The following is an 18,056-nucleotide window of genomic DNA, read 5'->3' as shown; positions in this document are numbered from 1 at the left end:
TCATCCTTACGCCGAAAAGTCGGGCACCACTAGGTGGTGTAAAAAATCCGATGAGGTGCTGGGCCAAAAAGTCGGACACCATCATTTAATGGTGTATTGATCCGAATGAGGCTCAGTGTCGAAAAGTCGGGCACCACTTGGTGGTGTAAAAAATCCGATGAGGCGGTCATGGGTGGTGTGCGAAGCTTTGGTCATGAGCTGCTAAAGTCGGGCAGAGATCCGGGAATATTCGTTAACTCGAGTACTCGGGGGCCTCAAGGTAGATCCGTCAAGGGTTGGCTTTAACATCAGTCGACAAGACGTAAAATGGGGTGACGTAGGCAAGCGCCGAACATCCTCCCGTCCACAGCTGCCGATGGCTGATGAGACGTTAAAGGAAATAAAAAAAAAAAAAAAAAAAAAAAAAGATCAAGTGTAGTATCTGTTCTTATCAGTTTAATATCTGGTACGCCGGCATAGTCCGGCTCATATATTAATCTGATTTTTGGCATTTGGTCAAGGGATCGTAGGTTTACCTCGCCCTGACCGCGGGTTGCCTCGGCGTTGCACTACTGCTGAGCGCGGCCCATACTATAGAGAAGGAAAAAAAAAAAAGCAAACAAACGGGACGATGCGGTGTGCAATCGAAAACCCACAATTGAGAAGATTGGGGCACGTCCGAGGCTGCCCACACAACGGGAAAAGCATACTTACCTGACGGGAAGTAAACCTGATCAACATGGGGCTTCTTCCAGGGTGAGGCTCTTGCATTGCACTTCGCCTGGGCTGACCCCTGCGATTACCGCTAACGTCGGTAACTCGACCGTACAATTTCTGGTAGTGGGGGCCTGCGTTCGCGCTCGCCCCCTCCTCTAACGACTTAAAAAAAAAAACCTCTCCTCTCACCCCTAAGAGTCTACTGCATATTTTGAGAGGCGCATACAAAGTCTGCTATAAGTGCAAATAAATTTTATTTATTTCAAAAGTTGTTGTTTTTTTTTTTTTTGTTTTTTTTTTTTTTGTACAAAATCAATAAAAATCTAAGAATCGCAAAGAGGCAACCAAATAAGCATAGGAGCGACGAGAATCGTTTCAACGTGACAACCAGCAAGCGTGATCGACCGGTTACAATCCCGGAAATCACTCGACGGCGGAACAAAATGTGACAGTCACAACAGTGAAAACGAGTCGCTGTAATAAAAAACAATGACGATAATAATAGTTAAAATAACAAACAGTAGCAATAAGAAAATCGATATCAATAGTGACAACGAAAATAATGACAACGATGAAGATAACAATAACGACAATAACAAAAATTAACGATAGCATCGATAAACTAACGATAATAGTAATACTGACAATAGCAACGACCACAAAAAAATAAGCATTAGCAATAACGATCTAACAGTAACAATAGTAACAACAACAGCAGCAGCAACAGTAACAACAATTGTCAACCATTTATGCATATCGCATATTGGATTCTGGTGCGGTGAAATGCATTCTTTTACTACCGTTCATTATTTTCATGAAAACAGCTCTGATTCCTACGTGTTGATCTTAGAAAGAAACGACAACGACCGAAACATTTTGGCAAGTTGACACGTCAATACGCAACGTTGCCAGAGATACGTAACGACGATTGACGAATCTTACAAATTTTTGCTCTTCAAAGCTAGTTTTGCAGTCTTTTCGTCATTTCGACAAAACTAGGGAACATTGACATCGTGCAACTTTAGACTTGCGAGGGTTTCTTTCATGGCCGCCGAGAGGACGGGGAAGATTCCCGGGTATCCCCGTGTATCTACAAACGATATTTTAAAAATCATTTTTTTAAAAGATTTAAATAGTTTTGACTTTTAAAAGATTTCATTAACTTTCGTTTTTAATTTTTAATGACTAGAGCACACTTCTATTGGTCCTGGGTATGTAATTGATCACAACGAGGGCCCCTTAAGAAAACTTCCCCTGGGCCCTCGTTGACTATGGTGGCTATAGTCCCTTTAACCGTTGCCCTTGTTGTTCAGCATCAAAACTAGCTTTCTGGCTTTTGTGCGAGGAAAAAGAGCGCCATTTTCTTTCCCTCAGAGATGCGGAGACGGAAGAAGCGCCCTCACACACCTTTCGACCAGTCGCTCCCCTTTCAATCGACACCACCCAGGCAGGGCCGTGTTTATGCATATTCTTTTGCAGGGGATGAGTTCTGTGTATCTTAGAGTCAACTGAAAAAGCAGATTTTGTAAAGAAAAGGGAGTCCCCTTTGGCGACTTTTTTTTTTTTTTTTCGTAAACGGTTGCAAAAGCCTACGGCACCAGGAGTTCCCAGGCGGTCACCCATCCAAGTACTACCCTGGCCCGACGATGCTTAACTTCCGTGATCGGACGAGAACGGGTGTATTCACCGTGGTATGGTCGTAGGCAATAGTGTACGGCTTTAATTTAAAATTTAAAGTTTCTAACGCCTTAACAATAATTTTTAACGGATGTGTGGCTATGAAAATAGCCTTTTGTGTTGTTTATACCGCCGTTTACTGGGCTGCTGGCTTTGGAACCTTCTCGTTCTTTTTGGGAAGCAACACAGCTTGAATGTTTGGCAACACACCGCCGCTCGCAATTGTAACACCTGACAACAACTTGTTTAACTCTTCGTCGTTGCGAACAGCTAGCTGTAAGTGACGAGGAATGATCCTGGCTTTTTTGTTATCGCGTGCAGCATTACCAGCTAACTCTAAGATTTCGGCGGAGAGGTATTCCAAAACTGCAGCTAAGTAGACCGGTGCGCCTGAACCGATGCGATTGGCGTAATGCCCTTTGCGCAAAAATCGGTGAACGCGACCAACAGGAAACTGAAGACCCGCTCTAAAAGATCGAGTTTTTGCCTTGGCCTTAGCTTTTCCTCCTTTTCCACGTCCTGACATTTTATTTTCTAACACAAGCAGAGACAGACAGACGGACCAGAGATCTCGTGCGCCTTTTTTTTATTTTAAACAGCAAAAAGTTTGCTATTCTTATCAAAATAGAGTGGTCTCAAAGTCAACCTTTTTTTAACCAATAGTAAAAAAGAAATAAACGATGCTCAAACAACTTAATCTTTTAAGAACCAATAGAAGTGCATATGACGCAAGAGTTTTCAAGTTGGAGGCTACAACTTTATCTTAAATTAAATCCAGTTGCAATGCAATGAAAACAAACGAAAAGAATTTTTACTGTTAGGCCCGTCGAAATGTCAGACGCACAAAAAACCGGAGGAAAACAAGCGCCAAAGGTGGCGAAAAAAGGCGAGAAGCGCGCCGGTAAGAAAGGTGGTAAAATCGCTGGAACTGGTGACAAGAAGCGCAAGAGAAAGAGACGAGAGTCTTATGCCATTTACATTTACAACGTCCTGAAGCAAGTTCACCCTGATGTCGGTGTTTCTTCTAAAGCAATGAGCATCATGAATTCTTTCGTGAACGACATTTTCGAAAGAATTGCTTCTGAAGCTTCGCGGCTCGCCCTTCAAAATAAGAAATCTACGATCTCTTCGCGTGAAATTCAAACCGCCGTGCGCCTTTTACTTCCCGGTGAACTTGCTAAACACGCAGTGAGCGAAGGCACCAAGGCTGTTACCAAGTACACCAGCAGTAAGTAGATCAAAATCCGCTCAAACGGCTATTTTTATAGCCACGCATCTTTTAAAAACATTAGACGCATTAACGAAATAGGTTCAAATGAAAATATCTGTTGCAATCGCTATATTTAATTGTGCAAACAATGCCAAGTGCAGAATAGCTAAACTAGCTGCTAAAATAAAACACTTAAACTGCTGCATCCGTCCTAGGCTATGAACAACTTAAAACCTTTTTTTTTCTTCTTCAAAATTGCTCTCAAACTCCCCTTTTCTAGAATATACATCGACCTAAAAAGCACGGAGCAGTTACCGGTGAGGTTACTGTGACTTTCAAACTCAATTAGTGTAATTGTTACTACCTGACAAAGTCCTAAATGCCGCGCAACGTTTTAAAGAAATGTGTACCTATGAAAATAGCCGTTTGATGAAGGATTGAGCAGTACAGGTTATTTCTTGTCCACTTTTGCGGTGGCACTCTTTGCAGCGACTTTCTTCTTAGGTGCTGTTTCAGCTTTCTTTACCGCGGGTTTTTTAGCAACCGGTAGCTTGGCGCTCCTTTTTAACTGGAGCGCATGAAATAGCACCAGCGCGACTAATCTTAGTGAGAGCAGTTCTACTTTTGAAAGTGTATGAGCAACGCTGGCTTCTAAAAATCCATTAGTCGATTGTCGCTATACCTATGCTGCCACGCAAACTCAATAGTGGTGTGGATCACAAACACGCAAGATAGTACGACTGCAAGAATATTTAATGCGTTGGCAAAGTGTTCAAAGTATTCAAATGTTGTCAGCAAAATTGTTACATCAACGGGTAAAGAAAACTGACGTTCTGTAAAGCTATCAAAATGTATCAAGGTGTAGAAAAAGTCTAATTAAAACAGTTAATAGTACCGCTGTCATTTTGTAGATGATTTTTTATGGATTATGTTAGTTATGGAAAAATAATTGGTGCATGAAAGGGTCAATGGGATAGTTACGAAACTACAAATGTTGTTAATGTTTGTAAGAAAATAAGACCGAGGAAGTAGACACAGTGTAATATCGTCAGTACAAATCATAATCTGATCACAATCGGAAAAAAAAAGAAGAAGAAGAATACAGTTTTGTTTGTAAATTTTTTTTTAATGACTCATAAAAAGGCTTGGGTACTAGTGATAACCCACAAGCTCTAAAATATCTAAAAAGATGCACTGTCTTCCGACCAGAGTTTCGGCACGGAAAAAACACATACTACAATTTAGTCACTGTGTATTAAGGTATGCATCAAATACTTGCCAATCGCATTTCGTTCATTTCGGGGTTTCGGGAAGGGGAATGATAAAAAAAAAAAAGAAAGAATTCGCAACTGAGCGTCCGCGGTGCACCCATCTTACTAGGCTGCGCGAGTAAGCAGAAACCGTTACTATGCTCTTAGCTAAACCAATGATATTTATACTAACTAGATGTAAAACTTCAAATAAATTTCGTAAGAAATTGTGAAGCAAGTTTTTTAAGTTTTTAAAGCCGGTAGCCTCTTTATTTAAACTGACAATAATTCGTTTGTTTTAATCGATGTTTTTATGATTCTGGCTGGCAAAAAAAAACTTGCTTGGCAAAAAAATATGCTTCACTGCGAAAGCGCGAGTTAAATATCTAGTTAATATACACTTAACCGCAAAATTAACGCACCACATACATTTCGATTTATTTTAATTGTGGTCATATATTTTGACAAACGTGTTAAGAATAGAACACATGAACACAGTTATTTCGATGATAATAATAAAAGCGACTTTGAGGATGGTGAGAAAAGAAAAGAAAAGAAAGAAAAACAAACTAAAACTAGAAATATGGTAAGTAATAAAATTAAGGTAAGTAACAAAATAAACTAAGATGATTATTGTTGTTATGCACACTAATACAGCTTAAAATGTAACATTTTTGACTTATCAATATCTAGTGTTGCCACATCTTGATGTTGTTGCAGCCAGACAGCACCGTGGATTTCTTTTAATTAGAGGTGTAATCGTTTCTTGAAGGATATCTTCACATACGCGGATAAGACTTTGTCGCAACTCGTCTAGGTGGTGGATGTTGACTTCTAACACAGCGTGCCATTATGCCCCAAAGATGCTCTATTGGGTTCATATCTGGACTGCAAGCCGGCCACTCCAAAACTTGAATAGTAGCATTTTGTAAGTATTCAGTAACAACATGCGCCGTATGTGGTCTAGCATTATCTTACATAAGAAGGAATCCATCTCCCATGAACGATGCAAGAGGTACCAAAAAAGGTTTTAAAATGTCAGCTTATGTATCGTTGAGAAGTCAGAACAGACGTGTTGCTCAAATGACAGTTATCATTGAGCAACACATCTGTTCATACTAACTTTATACATACTTTTCTTTTAAAAGTGAGGTTTAGTTACAGCAAAACGTGCTGCTTATGAAAAGCTGCTACAATTTGGAAACTAAAACGGAATAAAGCCTACAAATGACGTCACAATAAACATTATTATCGACTTTGTATTTGATAAATCCGGGAAATACGTAATATTTTTCAAAATAAGTCGGAATTTATAAGTGGTGCGTTAATTTTGCGGTAAAGTGCATATCATTGAGTTTAACAACGGTGCAGTGGTTACGCGCAGTCCTACTGAAATTTTTGGTGTTGGCGTAGCGTCAAGAGCAGAAAAGGTGCTTTTAGCTTGTTTCGAAAAAAAAAAAGAAAATAAAAAAAAGGGAAACTAAACAAATTAAATCCTGTTTTATCTTCTCATACAGTAGCTGATGCCAAAACCAAGACAAGTGACAAGTTTAGAGGAGTTCACACAGTTTTTTTAACGATTTTTCAAGAATGCTTTAAGGTAATAAAAAGTACTGTGCTATTTTATTTTCAATCTTTTCACCTTATTTTGGTGTTTGTGTTTTAAAATTTGAAGCAGTTTAACCCCTATTGTTGTGCCCACTTTACTTTTTCAAGTCTTCAAATACTTAAGAATAGTTTCTGATGAAAAAATCCTTTCAAAAATAAATTTTCATTTTTAGAAGCATCAACTTTATGAAGGAGTAGTCACAAAAGACTTTCATGAGTGCAGTTACAGAGTTTGTTCTGAGTTCCTGGATTATCCAGAATGCAAGTTGCAATACTCTTTAGAGCATCCCACTCAATGAATAAGAAGTGGGAAATTCTTCTTGATTTTATTGGTGAGTGAAACAGAAATAGGATCTTTCTAAGACTTTTACCTATTTCTTTAGTTTGTTCATAGCTTTGTTTCATTTACAGTTATACTGACACAACCCCAATAAAGTAATGCTTAATTAGGTATGCTTTTCACTGGACAATCTATAGCTTCTTTGGAATGATCCCTTTAATTCGATTAAAGATATGCGATAAAATTTTAAAAAAATTACATACTCATTACATTTTGAACTGAACCTTTTGTTTGGCTTTCTCACATTATGTTTTATAGAGTTACTGCTAAAGTTAACTCAGCCTCAGGTAGCAAGTCTGATTATTGAAAATAAGTTATTGAAAGAGAATTTTGAGTGTTGTCCTGGGGCAAGGTTAAGGGTTAAGTTAGGTTAGCAGAGCATATAATATTGAAGCAGTTAAAGTTTCAAGAAAAAGGTAAGTCATGTTTCTTCGATAGTTTACCAGAACCATTTTTTAAAAGTGATAGTTTGAAAAAGTTGACCTTTAGCCAACAAGTAAACATCCTTTTAACTGACTTGGGAATTATATTTTTAAGTTTATTCTCCATCAATCCTGAGCTTCTAATTTGTACGCAAATACATTTGCAGGCTTAATTTAGGTTAGGTAATATGTTAAAAAATGTAATATTTAAAAAAAATACTTTGCTTATTGTTCCAGGTCTCATTAACTTTTACCACGCTCTGCGAGTTTGTGATTGGAAAAATGCAGATACAGTGTGCAAGGTATGTATGCTTTACCTTTGCTAACCTAATGCTGTGTCGGTTTAGTGTCATAAATTTTTTCATTTTCCATTTGTCATTTGATATTTTGTCAGTGGATGTTTTAGGTCACTTTTTAAAATTGTTTTACCTTTTTGTCAGTAAACATTTAAAGTGTTCATTTCTTGCAATAACTAAAGTATCTGAAAAATATTTTCTTGCTACTCAGTTTAAATTCTTAACTTAATTTGCACCATCCCAATTTTTAAACTTTCAAGCTTGTTTTTTTAGACTTTGTGAGGAATTACTACTTGGGAAAGGATCGAGGCTAATGACAAGCAAGTCCTCCTAAACTCTGCTGTTTCTTGGCGACCCTGGTGATGAATTAAAGTACTGTCATTACAACAGTTGAAAAGAACATTTAAATACAGAGGTTCTCAAAATGCTTTTTGACAGAGAAATCTGTCGGACGCTCATATACAGAGTTGATTTTCAGTTGTTCAACTTGGCCTTTGATCACATCTGCTGCCCAGCGTTAAATTTAAAAGCCTTTAAACGTTTTTTATGTTTTGGTTAATTGGGTTATTTTTGAAAGAAGCTTGTTATTTTTGAAAGAAGCTGGGTTATTTTTGAAAAAAAGCCCAAATGTTTTAGAGTGAAATTGATGCAGTACAAGAAAGCCATGTTTTCATCGTTGAAACTTAAAGTTACCCATCGACTTGATCATTCAAATGTCCACAAGTTTTTTCGTTGAGAGGGAGGGAGCCGGGACAAAGTCGTTGCAAAAAGTATCGCTTCTCGGCCTAATGGCTAAGATCAAGTGTAGTATCTGTTCTTATCAGTTTAATATCTGGTACGCCGGCATAGTCCGGCTCATATATTAATCTGATTTTTGGCATTTGGTCAAGGGATCGTAGGTTTACCTCGCCCTGACCGCGGGTTGCCTCGGCGTTGCACTACTGCTGAGCGCGGCCCATACTATAGAGAAGGAAAAAAAAAAAGCAAACAAACGGGACGATGCGGTGTGCAATCGAAAACCCACAATTGAGAAGATTGGGGCACGTCCAGGCTGCCCACACAACGGGAAAAGCATACTTACCTGACGGGGAAGTAAACCTGATCAACATGGGGCTTCTTCCAGGGTGAGGCTCTTGCATTGCACTTCGCCTGGGCTGACCCCTGCGATTACCGCTAACGTCGGTAACTCGACCGTACAATTTCTGGTAGTGGGGGCCTGCGTTCGCGCTCGCCCCCTCCTCTAACGACTTAAAAAAAAAACCTCTCCTCTCACCCCTAAGAGTCTACTGCATATTTTGAGAGGCGCATACAAAGTCTGCTATAAGTGCAAATAAATTTTATTTATTTCAAAAGTTGTTGTTTTTTTTTTTTTTTGTTTTTTTTTTTTTTGTACAAAATCAATAAAAATCTAAGAATCGCAAAGAGGCAACCAAATAAGCATAGGAGCGACGAGAATCGTTTCAACGTGACAACCAGCAAGCGTGATCGACCGGTTACAATCCCGGAAATCACTCGACGGCGGAACAAAATGTGACAGTCACAACAGTGAAAACGAGTCGCTGTAATAAAAAACAATGACGATAATAATAGTTAAAATAACAAACAGTAGCAATAAGAAAATCGATATCAATAGTGACAACGAAAATAATGACAACGATGAAGATAACAATAACGACAATAACAAAAATTAACGATAGCATCGATAAACTAACGATAATAGTAATACTGACAATAGCAACGACCACAAAAAAATAAGCATTAGCAATAACGATCTAACAGTAACAATAGTAACAACAACAGCAGCAGCAACAGTAACAACAATTGTCAACCATTTATGCATATCGCATATTGGATTCTGGTGCGGTGAAATGCATTCTTTTACTACCGTTCATTATTTTCATGAAAACAGCTCTGATTCCTACGTGTTGATCTTAGAAAGAAACGACAACGACCGAAACATTTTGGCAAGTTGACACGTCAATACGCAACGTTGCCAGAGATACGTAACGACGATTGACGAATCTTACAAATTTTTGCTCTTCAAAGCTAGTTTTGCAGTCTTTTCGTCATTTCGACAAAACTAGGGAACATTGACATCGTGCAACTTTAGACTTGCGAGGGTTTCTTTCATGGCCGCCGAGAGGACGGGGAAGATTCCCGGGTATCCCCGTGTATCTACAAACGATATTTTAAAAATCATTTTTTTAAAAGATTTAAATAGTTTTGACTTTTAAAAGATTTCATTAACTTTCGTTTTTAATTTTTAATGACTAGAGCACACTTCTATTGGTCCTGGGTATGTAATTGATCACAACGAGGGCCCCTTAAGAAAACTTCCCCTGGGCCCTCGTTGACTATGGTGGCTATAGTCCCTTTAACCGTTGCCCTTGTTGTTCAGCATCAAAACTAGCTTTCTGGCTTTTGTGCGAGGAAAAAGAGCGCCATTTTCTTTCCCTCAGAGATGCGGAGACGGAAGAAGCGCCCTCACACACCTTTCGACCAGTCGCTCCCCTTTCAATCGACACCACCCAGGCAGGGCCGTGTTTATGCATATTCTTTTGCAGGGGATGAGTTCTGTGTATCTTAGAGTCAACTGAAAAAGCAGATTTTGTAAAGAAAAGGGAGTCCCCTTTGGCGACTTTTTTTTTTTTTTTTCGTAAACGGTTGCAAAAGCCTACGGCACCAGGAGTTCCCAGGCGGTCACCCATCCAAGTACTACCCTGGCCCGACGATGCTTAACTTCCGTGATCGGACGAGAACGGGTGTATTCACCGTGGTATGGTCGTAGGCAATAGTGTACGGCTTTAATTTAAAATTTAAAGTTTCTAACGCCTTAACAATAATTTTTAACGGATGTGTGGCTATGAAAATAGCCTTTTGTGTTGTTTATACCGCCGTTTACTGGGCTGCTGGCTTTGGAACCTTCTCGTTCTTTTTGGGAAGCAACACAGCTTGAATGTTTGGCAACACACCGCCGCTCGCAATTGTAACACCTGACAACAACTTGTTTAACTCTTCGTCGTTGCGAACAGCTAGCTGTAAGTGACGAGGAATGATCCTGGCTTTTTTGTTATCGCGTGCAGCATTACCAGCTAACTCTAAGATTTCGGCGGAGAGGTATTCCAAAACTGCAGCTAAGTAGACCGGTGCGCCTGAACCGATGCGATTGGCGTAATGCCCTTTGCGCAAAAATCGGTGAACGCGACCAACAGGAAACTGAAGACCCGCTCTAAAAGATCGAGTTTTTGCCTTGGCCTTAGCTTTTCCTCCTTTTCCACGTCCTGACATTTTATTTTCTAACACAAGCAGAGACAGACAGACGGACCAGAGATCTCGTGCGCCTTTTTTTTATTTTAAACAGCAAAAAGTTTGCTATTCTTATCAAAATAGAGTGGTCTCAAAGTCAACCTTTTTTTAACCAATAGTAAAAAAGAAATAAACGATGCTCAAACAACTTAATCTTTTAAGAACCAATAGAAGTGCATATGACGCAAGAGTTTTCAAGTTGGAGGCTACAACTTTATCTTAAATTAAATCCAGTTGCAATGCAATGAAAACAAACGAAAAGAATTTTTACTGTTAGGCCCGTCGAAATGTCAGACGCACAAAAAACCGGAGGAAAACAAGCGCCAAAGGTGGCGAAAAAAGGCGAGAAGCGCGCCGGTAAGAAAGGTGGTAAAATCGCTGGAACTGGTGACAAGAAGCGCAAGAGAAAGAGACGAGAGTCTTATGCCATTTACATTTACAACGTCCTGAAGCAAGTTCACCCTGATGTCGGTGTTTCTTCTAAAGCAATGAGCATCATGAATTCTTTCGTGAACGACATTTTCGAAAGAATTGCTTCTGAAGCTTCGCGGCTCGCCCTTCAAAATAAGAAATCTACGATCTCTTCGCGTGAAATTCAAACCGCCGTGCGCCTTTTACTTCCCGGTGAACTTGCTAAACACGCAGTGAGCGAAGGCACCAAGGCTGTTACCAAGTACACCAGCAGTAAGTAGATCAAAATCCGCTCAAACGGCTATTTTTATAGCCACGCATCTTTTAAAAACATTAGACGCATTAACGAAATAGGTTCAAATGAAAATATCTGTTGCAATCGCTATATTTAATTGTGCAAACAATGCCAAGTGCAGAATAGCTAAACTAGCTGCTAAAATAAAACACTTAAACTGCTGCATCCGTCCTAGGCTATGAACAACTTAAAACCTTTTTTTTTCTTCTTCAAAATTGCTCTCAAACTCCCCTTTTCTAGAATATACATCGACCTAAAAAGCACGGAGCAGTTACCGGTGAGGTTACTGTGACTTTCAAACTCAATTAGTGTAATTGTTACTACCTGACAAAGTCCTAAATGCCGCGCAACGTTTTAAAGAAATGTGTACCTATGAAAATAGCCGTTTGATGAAGGATTGAGCAGTACAGGTTATTTCTTGTCCACTTTTGCGGTGGCACTCTTTGCAGCGACTTTCTTCTTAGGTGCTGTTTCAGCTTTCTTTACCGCGGGTTTTTTAGCAACCGGTAGCTTGGCGCTCCTTTTTAACTGGAGCGCATGAAATAGCACCAGCGCGACTAATCTTAGTGAGAGCAGTTCTACTTTTGAAAGTGTATGAGCAACGCTGGCTTCTAAAAATCCATTAGTCGATTGTCGCTATACCTATGCTGCCACGCAAACTCAATAGTGGTGGGGATCACAAACACGCAAGATAGTACGACTGCAAGAATATTTAATGCGTTGGCAAAGTGTTCAAAGTATTCAAATGTTGTCAGCAAAATTGTTACATCAACGGGTAAAGAAAACTGACGTTCTGTAAAGCTATCAAAATGTATCAAGGTGTAGAAAAAGTCTAATTAAAACAGTTAATAGTACCGCTGTCATTTTGTAGATGATTTTTTATGGATTATGTTAGTTATGGAAAAATAATTGGTGCATGAAAGGGTCAATGGGATAGTTACGAAACTACAAATGTTGTTAATGTTTGTAAGAAAATAAGACCGAGGAAGTAGACACAGTGTAATATCGTCAGTACAAATCATAATCTGATCACAATCGGAAAAAAAAAGAAGAAGAAGAATACAGTTTTGTTTGTAAATTTTTTTTTAATGACTCATAAAAAGGCTTGGGTACTAGTGATAACCCACAAGCTCTAAAATATCTAAAAAGATGCACTGTCTTCCGACCAGAGTTTCGGCACGGAAAAAACACATACTACAATTTAGTCACTGTGTATTAAGGTATGCATCAAATACTTGCCAATCGCATTTCGTTCATTTCGGGGTTTCGGGAAGGGGAATGATAAAAAAAAAAAAGAAAGAATTCGCAACTGAGCGTCCGCGGTGCACCCATCTTACTAGGCTGCGCGAGTAAGCAGAAACCGTTACTATGCTCTTAGCTAAACCAATGATATTTATACTAACTAGATGTAAAACTTCAAATAAATTTCGTAAGAAATTGTGAAGCAAGTTTTTTAAGTTTTTAAAGCCGGTAGCCTCTTTATTTAAACTGACAATAATTCGTTTGTTTTAATCGATGTTTTTATGATTCTGGCTGGCAAAAAAAAACTTGCTTGGCAAAAAAATATGCTTCACTGCGAAAGCGCGAGTTAAATATCTAGTTAATATACACTTAACCGCAAAATTAACGCACCACATACATTTCGATTTATTTTAATTGTGGTCATATATTTTGACAAACGTGTTAAGAATAGAACACATGAACACAGTTATTTCGATGATAATAATAAAAGCGACTTTGAGGATGGTGAGAAAAGAAAAGAAAAGAAAGAAAAACAAACTAAAACTAGAAATATGGTAAGTAATAAAATTAAGGTAAGTAACAAAATAAACTAAGATGATTATTGTTGTTATGCACACTAATACAGCTTAAAATGTAACATTTTTGACTTATCAATATCTAGTGTTGCCACATCTTGATGTTGTTGCAGCCAGACAGCACCGTGGATTTCTTTTAATTAGAGGTGTAATCGTTTCTTGAAGGATATCTTCACATACGCGGATAAGACTTTGTCGCAACTCGTCTAGGTGGTGGATGTTGACTTCTAACACAGCGTGCCATTATGCCCCAAAGATGCTCTATTGGGTTCATATCTGGACTGCAAGCCGGCCACTCCAAAACTTGAATAGTAGCATTTTGTAAGTATTCAGTAACAACATGCGCCGTATGTGGTCTAGCATTATCTTACATAAGAAGGAATCCATCTCCCATGAACGATGCAAGAGGTACCAAAAAAGGTTTTAAAATGTCAGCTTATGTATCGTTGAGAAGTCAGAACAGACGTGTTGCTCAAATGACAGTTATCATTGAGCAACACATCTGTTCATACTAACTTTATACATACTTTTCTTTTAAAAGTGAGGTTTAGTTACAGCAAAACGTGCTGCTTATGAAAAGCTGCTACAATTTGGAAACTAAAACGGAATAAAGCCTACAAATGACGTCACAATAAACATTATTATCGACTTTGTATTTGATAAATCCGGGAAATACGTAATATTTTTCAAAATAAGTCGGAATTTATAAGTGGTGCGTTAATTTTGCGGTAAAGTGCATATCATTGAGTTTAACAACGGTGCAGTGGTTACGCGCAGTCCTACTGAAATTTTTGGTGTTGGCGTAGCGTCAAGAGCAGAAAAGGTGCTTTTAGCTTGTTTCGAAAAAAAAAAAGAAAATAAAAAAAAGGGAAACTAAACAAATTAAATCCTGTTTTATCTTCTCATACAGTAGCTGATGCCAAAACCAAGACAAGTGACAAGTTTAGAGGAGTTCACACAGTTTTTTTAACGATTTTTCAAGAATGCTTTAAGGTAATAAAAAGTACTGTGCTATTTTATTTTCAATCTTTTCACCTTATTTTGGTGTTTGTGTTTTAAAATTTGAAGCAGTTTAACCCCTATTGTTTGCCCACTTTACTTTTTCAAGTCTTCAAATACTTAAGAATAGTTTCTGATGAAAAAATCCTTTCAAAAATAAATTTTCATTTTTAGAAGCATCAACTTTATGAAGGAGTAGTCACAAAAGACTTTCATGAGTGCAGTTACAGAGTTTGTTCTGAGTTCCTGGATTATCCAGAATGCAAGTTGCAATACTCTTTAGAGCATCCCACTCAATGAATAAGAAGTGGGAAATTCTTCTTGATTTTATTGGTGAGTGAAACAGAAATAGGATCTTTCTAAGACTTTTACCTATTTCTTTAGTTTGTTCATAGCTTGTTTCATTTACAGTTATACTGACACAACCCCAATAAAGTAATGCTTAATTAGGTATGCTTTTCACTGGACAATCTATAGCTTCTTTGGAATGATCCCTTTAATTCGATTAAAGATATGCGATAAAATTTTAAAAAAATTACATACTCATTACATTTTGAACTGAACCTTTTGTTTGGCTTTCTCACATTATGTTTTATAGAGTTACTGCTAAAGTTAACTCAGCCTCAGGTAGCAAGTCTGATTATTGAAAATAAGTTATTGAAAGAGAATTTTGAGTGTTGTCCTGGGGCAAGGTTAAGGGTTAAGTTAGGTTAGCAGAGCATATAATATTGAAGCAGTTAAAGTTTCAAGAAAAAGGTAAGTCATGTTTCTTCGATAGTTACCAGAACCATTTTTTAAAAGTGATAGTTTGAAAAAGTTGACCTTTAGCCAACAAGTAAACATCCTTTTAACTGACTTGGGAATTATATTTTTAAGTTTATTCTCCATCAATCCTGAGCTTCTAATTTGTACGCAAATACATTTGCAGGCTTAATTTAGGTTAGGTAATATGTTAAAAAATGTAATATTTAAAAAAATACTTTGCTTATTGTTCCAGGTCTCATTAACTTTTACCACGCTCTGCGAGTTTGTGATTGGAAAAATGCAGATACAGTGTGCAAGGTATGTATGCTTTACCTTTGCTAACCTAATGCTGTGTCGGTTTAGTGTCATAAATTTTTTCATTTTCCATTTGTCATTTGATATTTTGTCAGTGGATGTTTTAGGTCACTTTTTAAAATTGTTTTACCTTTTTGTCAGTAAACATTTAAAGTGTTCATTTCTTGCAATAACTAAAGTATCTGAAAATATTTTCTTGCTACTCAGTTTAAATTCTTAACTTAATTTGCACCATCCCAATTTTTAAACTTTCAAGCTTGTTTTTTTAGACTTTGTGAGGAATTACTACTTGGGAAAGGATCGAGGCTAATGACAAGCAAGTCCTCCTAAACTCTGCTGTTTCTTGGCGACCCTGGTGATGAATTAAAGTACTGTCATTACAACAGTTGAAAAGAACATTTAAATACAGAGGTTCTCAAAATGCTTTTTGACAGAGAAATCTGTCGGACGCTCATATACAGAGTTGATTTTCAGTTGTTCAACTTGGCCTTTGATCACATCTGCTGCCCAGCGTTAAATTTAAAAGCCTTTAAACGTTTTTTATGTTTTGGTTAATTGGGTTATTTTTGAAAGAAGCTTGTTATTTTTGAAAGAAGCTGGGTTATTTTTGAAAAAAAGCCCAAATGTTTTAGAGTGAAATTGATGCAGTACAAGAAAGCCATGTTTTCATCGTTGAAACTTAAAGTTACCCATCGACTTGATCATTCAAATGTCCACAAGTTTTTTCGTTGAGAGGGAGGGAGCCGGGACAAGTCGTTGCAAAAAGTATCGCTTCTCGGCCTAATGGCTAAGATCAAGTGTAGTATCTGTTCTTATCAGTTTAATATCTGGTACGCCGGCATAGTCCGGCTCATATATTAATCTGATTTTTGGCATTTGGTCAAGGGATCGTAGGTTTACCTCGCCCTGACCGCGGGTTGCCTCGGCGTTGCACTACTGCTGAGCGCGGCCCATACTATAGAGAAGGAAAAAAAAAAAGCAAACAAACGGGACGATGCGGTGTGCAATCGAAAACCCACAATTGAGAAGATTGGGGCACGTCCGAGGCTGCCCACACAACGGGAAAAGCATACTTACCTGACGGGGAAGTAAACCTGATCAACATGGGGCTTCTTCCAGGGTGAGGCTCTTGCATTGCACTTCGCCTGGGCTGACCCCTGCGATTACCGCTAACGTCGGTAACTCGACCGTACAATTTCTGGTAGTGGGGGCCTGCGTTCGCGCTCGCCCCCTCCTCTAACGACTTAAAAAAAAAACCTCTCCTCTCACCCTAAGAGTCTACTGCATATTTTGAGAGGCGCATACAAAGTCTGCTATAAGTGCAAATAAATTTTATTTATTTCAAAAGTTGTTGTTTTTTTTTTTTGTTTTTTTTTTTTTTTGTACAAAATCAATAAAAATCTAAGAATCGCAAAGAGGCAACCAAATAAGCATAGGAGCGACGAGAATCGTTTCAACGTGACAACCAGCAAGCGTGATCGACCGGTTACAATCCCGGAAATCACTCGACGGCGGAACAAAATGTGACAGTCACAACAGTGAAAACGAGTCGCTGTAATAAAAAACAATGACGATAATAATAGTTAAAATAACAAACAGTAGCAATAAGAAAATCGATATCAATAGTGACAACGAAAATAATGACAACGATGAAGATAACAAATAACGACAATAACAAAAATTAACGATAGCATCGATAAACTAACGATAATAGTAATACTGACAATAGCAACGACCACAAAAAAATAAGCATTAGCAATAACGATCTAACAGTAACAATAGTAACAACAACAGCAGCAGCAACAGTAACAACAATTGTCAACCATTTATGCATATCGCATATTGGATTCTGGTGCGGTGAAATGCATTCTTTTACTACCGTTCATTATTTTCATGAAAACAGCTCTGATTCCTACGTGTTGATCTTAGAAAGAAACGACAACGACCGAAACATTTGGCAAGTTGACACGTCAATACGCAACGTTGCCAGAGATACGTAACGACGATTGACGAATCTTACAAATTTTTGCTCAATTTTTGCTCTTCAAAGCTAGTTTTGCAGTCTTTTCGTCATTTCGACAAAACTAGGGAACATTGACATCGTGCAACTTTAGACTTGCGAGGGTTTCTTTCATGGCCGCCGAGAGGACGGGGAAGATTCCCGGGTATCCCCGTGTATCTACAAACGATATTTTAAAAATCATTTTTTTAAAAGATTTAAATAGTTTTGACTTTTAAAAGATTTCATTAACTTTCGTTTTTAATTTTTAATGACTAGAGCACACTTCTATTGGTCCTGGGTATGTAATTGATCACAACGAGGGCCCCTTAAGAAAACTTCCCTGGGCCCTCGTTGACTATGGTGGCTATAGTCCCTTTAACCGTTGCCCTTGTTGTTCAGCATCAAAACTAGCTTTCTGGCTTTTGTGCGAGGAAAAAGAGCGCCATTTTCTTTCCCTCAGAGATGCGGAGACGGAAGAAGCGCCCTCACACACCTTTCGACCAGTCGCTCCCCTTTCAATCGACACCACCCAGGCAGGGCCGTGTTTATGCATATTCTTTTGCAGGGGATGAGTTCTGTGTATCTTAGAGTCAACTGAAAAAGCAGATTTTGTAAAGAAAAGGGAGTCCCCTTTGGCGACTTTTTTTTTTTTTTTTCGTAAACGGTTG

The 18,056-nt window shown here is 38.3% G+C and overlaps 2 long non-coding RNA genes, 7 other non-coding genes and 1 pseudogene across 9 annotated transcripts; 8 read left to right on the top strand and 2 right to left on the bottom strand.

Moving 5' to 3' along the window:
- Positions 1 to 365: 365 nt before the first annotated feature.
- LOC149879811 (U2 spliceosomal RNA) lies at positions 366 to 574 on the top strand (annotated as a pseudogene).
- A 111-nt stretch (positions 575 to 685) lies between these two features.
- LOC149879810 (U1 spliceosomal RNA) lies at positions 686 to 848 on the top strand. Its single transcript, XR_016446530.1, has one exon. It is a non-coding gene; the product is annotated as a U1 spliceosomal RNA (small nuclear RNA).
- Positions 849 to 2,282: 1,434 nt separating this feature from the next.
- On the bottom strand, positions 2,283 to 2,401 carry LOC149879809 (5S ribosomal RNA). The gene has a single exon (XR_016446598.1). It is a non-coding gene; the product is annotated as a 5S ribosomal RNA (ribosomal RNA).
- A 3,896-nt stretch (positions 2,402 to 6,297) lies between these two features.
- LOC149879808 (uncharacterized) lies at positions 6,298 to 7,866 on the top strand. The gene is made up of 4 exons (XR_016446351.1): positions 6,298 to 6,433; positions 6,615 to 6,773; positions 7,441 to 7,505; positions 7,773 to 7,866. It is a non-coding gene; the product is annotated as an uncharacterized LOC149879808 (long non-coding RNA).
- A 405-nt stretch (positions 7,867 to 8,271) lies between these two features.
- On the top strand, positions 8,272 to 8,463 carry LOC149879807 (U2 spliceosomal RNA). The gene has a single exon (XR_016446669.1). It is a non-coding gene; the product is annotated as a U2 spliceosomal RNA (small nuclear RNA).
- Positions 8,464 to 8,572: 109 nt separating this feature from the next.
- On the top strand, positions 8,573 to 8,736 carry LOC149879806 (U1 spliceosomal RNA). The gene has a single exon (XR_016446729.1). It is a non-coding gene; the product is annotated as a U1 spliceosomal RNA (small nuclear RNA).
- A 1,434-nt stretch (positions 8,737 to 10,170) lies between these two features.
- On the bottom strand, positions 10,171 to 10,289 carry LOC149879805 (5S ribosomal RNA). Its single transcript, XR_016446597.1, has one exon. It is a non-coding gene; the product is annotated as a 5S ribosomal RNA (ribosomal RNA).
- A 3,834-nt stretch (positions 10,290 to 14,123) lies between these two features.
- Positions 14,124 to 16,042, top strand: LOC149879804 (uncharacterized). Its single transcript, XR_016446431.1, has 4 exons — positions 14,124 to 14,321; positions 14,502 to 14,660; positions 15,325 to 15,389; positions 15,656 to 16,042. It is a non-coding gene; the product is annotated as an uncharacterized LOC149879804 (long non-coding RNA).
- Positions 16,043 to 16,153: 111 nt separating this feature from the next.
- LOC149879803 (U2 spliceosomal RNA) lies at positions 16,154 to 16,345 on the top strand. Its single transcript, XR_016446668.1, has one exon. It is a non-coding gene; the product is annotated as a U2 spliceosomal RNA (small nuclear RNA).
- A 110-nt stretch (positions 16,346 to 16,455) lies between these two features.
- On the top strand, positions 16,456 to 16,619 carry LOC149879802 (U1 spliceosomal RNA). The gene has a single exon (XR_016446728.1). It is a non-coding gene; the product is annotated as a U1 spliceosomal RNA (small nuclear RNA).
- Positions 16,620 to 18,056: the final 1,437 nt, after the last annotated feature.

This window comes from Hydra viridissima, unplaced genomic scaffold (genome assembly GCF_058129835.1).
Source record: "Hydra viridissima isolate aposymbiotic clone 2 unplaced genomic scaffold, HvirCarnegie_v1 scaffold_13, whole genome shotgun sequence".
Taxonomy (NCBI): Eukaryota; Metazoa; Cnidaria; class Hydrozoa; order Anthoathecata; family Hydridae; genus Hydra; species Hydra viridissima.
Note: the sequence above shows the minus strand (reverse complement) of the source record. Positions and strands in the feature narration are given on the sequence as shown.